The following is a 5330-nucleotide window of genomic DNA, read 5'->3' as shown; positions in this document are numbered from 1 at the left end:
ATCTAATTATTTTATTTTTGAACGTTTATCCAAAGTTAATTAACATAATATTAGAGTGCATTTTTATTGTCTTCGTTAGTTTAACTCAGTTGGTAGGGACACTGTATAATATATGCAAGGTTCAGGGGTTCAAACCCCAGCCACCACAATAAAAAAGGTTCAAGGGTTCAAACCCCAGCCACCACAAAAAAAGGAGTGCATTTTTATTTTTTAACGTTACTAAAGTCAATTATCATAATATTAGGATGCATTTTTATTTCTGAAGTAGAATCTAAAGTCAATTAACATAACATTAGAGTTCTTGTGTGACTATGGTTGTCAAAATTGTTTTGAAGTCCTAAATGGTTACATTGGTTAGCTATTCCTAATATATTAACCCTAATTTTTAGGCTTATTTGATCCATTGGTCCCTTAAATAATTTAAATTTTTCATTTTGGTCCCACAATTAATAAAACGTACGTTTAAGTCCCTCACTTTTTTCTCCGTTTGCCAAATAAAATCTCATCCGTCAAAACAATAGCCTTTCTGTTAGTAATAGTCCACGTGGCAAATCCTAAGTGGCTACTATAAAAAGGCAAAATTAAATTTTCTTTTCTTCATCTTCATCTTCTTCCTCACCCTAGTTCATCATCATACATTCAACAACATTATACAAACCCAGAAAAAAATATCAAAAACAACAACAACCATCAACACCACTACTGTACCATCATCATCATTTTTCGAACATTGGTAAAATCAAAGAGATTTGATCCCAAATTGCTCACAACACCAAATTGCTCATAATTTTTTGTGTTCTTCTTCCCTTGTTAAGGTCGCTGCTATAGATCCCAAAGTAACTAAGTTTTGAATTGATTTGTTTGATCCCTGCTTTGTGCATCTTTCTGGATTTTGACGGAAATAGGGAAACACAACAACAACGCCAAAGACGAACTCAACGACGGCGATGGTTTCTGCAACGACGGTGGTGGCGGTGGTGGAATTTTTTTTTTACTGTATTGTTTTGATTTGTGATTTTGGGTTTGTGGTTTAACGGGGTTTGGTTAATTAGAAGAAATTATTGAATTTAGGGTTTGATGGGGTTTTGGGTTAATTTGATTGTGTTTTCTGAGTGTTTTTTTGTTGGATTTTTTTTATGAAGATTGATGATGAAGATGATATGTTGATGAAGGAAGAAGATGAAGAACTTGGGGAAATATTAGTTGCTGATGGTATACTGTAACATACAATGGACCTTCATGATCTAACAGTCCTCTTTTAAAAAATAAATCGAATGGTTTAAATTAAAGAAATTAATAGGGTCTATGGTGGACTATCTATAATGTTGGTCCACCATAGACATTTGGGGTTAAACTTAACACGGAAGGATTTATTTGGCAAACAGAGGAAAAAGTGAGGGACTTAAACGTGCGTTTTATTAATTGTGGGACCAAAATGAAAACTTGAAATTATTTAAGGGATCATTGGATTAAATAAGCCTAATTTTTATCATTTGGACGAATAAATATAGTTGTTTAAGAAAAAAATAACTCGTCGAATTTCACCGGTAATAAAAAAAATATCAACTTCTCATATTAATTTATTAGACCTATTATTTTATGTATAAGTCCAAAATATTGTTTCACGTAAGTCACCATAATTATCTAATTTATTTCATAAATAAAGATCCATTTTAGTCTTTGAGTAAATTCCGGAGACCCAAATTGATCCCTGAAGAAAAGATAGAGAATGTTATCATTTGATATGTTAACATTTGTTTTGGTTGATGAAGAGAAGATAGAAAAATGAAAGAGAAAGAAAAAAATATTAAAAGAAGATTAAAGGAATGGAAAACGAGATAATTATTTATCACACCTAGTTTTGCTGTGGAAAAGATGAGAATATATTATCATTTTTTTCTCTATCTTTCTCTTATAATTAAGGATGCAAATGTTCAGATGCAAAAATTAGATATGATAAAGTAATTAATATTGTAATTGAATTTGAACAAAAAAAAATACAGAGGAATGAAATTCAAGCGGACAATAAAACTACATTGTTAATTGAATGTCAAAACTAATCGTAGTAAACACAATATTTATGATTTTAGAAGAGATAATATTGGTATGCATGACCTATTGAAGTCTTTTTAGAAGGTCAATAGTCTATGTTGCTTGAATGCCAAAACTGTCAAACATAAATGATATAAAAACTTGTTGATGGAAAAAACATGCTTTCTATCGTTTGACCACTTTTTTGACGCAACTTTGATGGGTGCTTGTCCCACCATAAAAACATGGTCTCCAATCCCATGAGGGAAAAACCTCAATGAGTAAAATCTACACTTGCATGTTTTCCTCCTAGCCACACACACACTAAAACATCCACCGACCCAAGTGTAGATCTTCCATCTTGTGGGTCAAACAAGAAGTTTACATGCGCATTATTTTTCATATATTAAAAAACAAATTAAAATAAGCCTTTCATTACCATCAACAAAAATTTGAAAAATATAAAAAAGAAAAAGAAAGAGAATTAAAATATGAAAAATAAAATCTATTTCATAAAAATATATTATTTTTTTAGTTATTTGAAAATATGATTTATTAATAAAATGTAAAAATAAAATGTTGTTTTTATGGATTTATGTACTATGATGAATAGATGGTAATAATATTTACCCAAGGTCCTACTTTTTTATATTTTCTGTTGAACTTTAAATTTCAATGATTTTAAATTTACCTACTTTTTTCTTATAGAAGAGGAAACCATAATTTTAGTTTGTTTTTTGGGTAGAAAGACAGAAAAAAAAAAAAAGAACACTAGGAATGTGGCTTAACTTGGGGGCATCAAGACTCGACATAGTCTCCAAATTTGACGGTGGAACTTGCCAAAAGTCACGTCTTATCTTGGAGAGCGTCCAAGATTGGCTAAGAAACACATACGACAATCACCCTCTTTAAGTACATGTTAGAAAGAAATGTTAAGAATATGTTCTTTAAACCAAAAATCTTCATATATACATGCATATGCGAGTGGTCCGAATGTTGAAGAAGATGGATGGCTTCTTATGAACCATCTCACAAGTAACCTGCTATAAATAGAGTTGTTGATGATCAACATCAAACGATGGTAAACACTATATAACTCAGAAAAAGCACATCCCTTGAAATAATGGTCTGAATGGTGGCTTGCAGATAGTGATCATGTTCCCCGTCCAGAAGGCAATACTAACATGAGAAGGAGTTAGCATGTAAAACAACTTTTTGTCTCTTGTAAATATATTTTGAGCCTGTTAGGAACGCAAATGAAATACACAATAACACAAGAAAAGTAGCTTTTCATGAAGATTCTAGATGATATACAGTCCAAAGGTTGTAGATCTACATCATGAGAAGGATTGAGTAAACCAACATGAAGTCCATATAAGAAGAAAAAGACCAACAATATATACCAACATAAAGTAGTAACAAAAAAGGAAAAGGGTTAACTCGACTAGAGTAAATAGTCATTTTCATCTCTTGTCAATGTGACGGAGTCATGTGTGCAACTCACTTAACAAATTAGAGGACACACTAACATTTTCGACAGAAGGTTAACACATGATTAACATTTTGAACGTAATTTAGAGATTTTTTAACAATTTTAATTAATTTAGGAACTAGTTTCATAGTGCGTGACACTTTCATGGACCAACGTTCAATCCATATATAAATTCATTGATTCAAACTCATTTTTATCAAAAACATAACTAAATAGTAAATACACACTAAATTTTTGCTACGAAATTCACTTTTGAATTTCACACTTTTTTAAGCTTATTTTCTATATCTAATTCTATATTTCTCAAGCAAAAAGAAAGGGGGAATTTGGAGATACACTAGTCCAAGAAGCATGCTCCCTCCAAGAATCTCCCAACCTTTTCAAATCAACAAGAGAAGACCCACCTCCTCCTCTTGCTTCCTTAGCACTTCTTTTCATCTTCAAAATCGTCTCTCTAATCTCTTTCCCTTTTTCTGATTCCATCAACTCCTTAACTCTCTCCCCCAACTCATTTCCACTCACAAACCCATCTTTTGACTCATTCAGTTCCAAAGCCACTTTCCATTCTTGCACCAAAATCAATCTATTCATCTTCTGCTCCGCGTAAAGTGGCCACGTTATCATTGGAACTCCTTCGCAAACAGCTTCCAACACGGAGTTCCATCCACAATGAGTCACGAACCCACCAACCGAGCTATGTCTTAGTATTGAACCTTGTGGTGCCCAATTTCTAACAACCATTCCCTTCTCCTTTGTCCTCTCCAAAAACCCTTCTGGCAACAACTCATCCAAACTTAGTTCCTCCGACTCCATATCGCTCCTAACAACCCACAAGAATCTTAGTTCACTTTTCTCCAAACCAATAGCTATCTCATTAATTTGAGCCTTTGAAAATCTTCCTAAGCTTCCAAAACTCAACAACACGACGCTTTGACCTGGCTGTGAATCGAGCCAACTCAAACACCCACTTTTATCTTCTTCACACGACGATGACACTACGGGTCCGATGCAAAAAAGCAACGGAGTGGTTCCATCAGGAACACACAATCCATTTCTTAAAGCTTTAATAGCTTTCTTTTCAATAGCATCGAAAGTGTTTACGATAATCCCATCACTTTCCCTCAATGATTTAGCTGACTGAAGCAAAACCTGGTAACTTGGACTTGATGGATCCTTCCCTTCATCTGGATAATCTTCTTTCGATAACCTCGGTAACCCGGGAAGTTCAATAGGTGTATGCATGTTATAGTCCTTAATAGGTATTGTAGCATTTTTGTGAAAAGTTGGAAAGTTAAGAAAAAGGCATAGAAGAGAAGCTCCTGAGGTGTAGTAAAAGTAAGTAGGGATTTCAAGATTGTTGGTAACTTGTGAAGCACTATAGTTAAGGAAATCCAACATAACTGCTTTAAGGTTTGAGGTTTTTGCAATGGATTGAAGAATATGATGAACATGGTGGTTACTACGAGGAGAGAGTTCTAGGGTTTGTAAATGAGGTGGGAGAGTAAAAGTGAATGAAATTGAAGGAATATAGTGGAAGTTGATAGAGGGAAATTTGTTTGAGACTGATGATATATATTGAGATGTGGAAACGTTAATGGTGTTGGTGTCTTGGTTGGGGGGTGTGAGAATGAGAATTTTGATGGAAAATGAAGGGTGATGTGTTAGTATGAGTTTTCCTAACTCAACCATGGACATTAAATGTCCACTTCCAAAAGCAGGGTAGAGAACTATAGTGTCCTTCATGTTTAACTAATTTTGGTAAAGAATTTTGATGGAATATGGTACAATATTTTCTCTAAAGGTTTGT

General features: G+C 33.4%; 1 pseudogene across 1 annotated transcript; it reads right to left on the bottom strand.

Annotated features, from left to right (window-relative positions):
* Positions 1-3699: 3699 nt before the first annotated feature.
* LOC146914146 (UDP-glycosyltransferase 1 pseudogene) lies at positions 3700-5330 on the bottom strand (annotated as a pseudogene). Its single transcript, XR_015013949.1, has one exon. The product of XR_015013949.1 is annotated as a UDP-glycosyltransferase 1 pseudogene (transcript).

Source organism: Medicago sativa, chromosome 6 (assembly GCF_051527215.1).
Source record: "Medicago sativa cultivar Bolivia chromosome 6, Bolivia_mono, whole genome shotgun sequence".
Classification (NCBI taxonomy): Eukaryota; Viridiplantae; Streptophyta; class Magnoliopsida; order Fabales; family Fabaceae; genus Medicago; species Medicago sativa.
The sequence above is the reverse complement of the archived record's forward strand: the minus strand, read 5'-3'. Positions and strand labels throughout refer to the sequence as shown.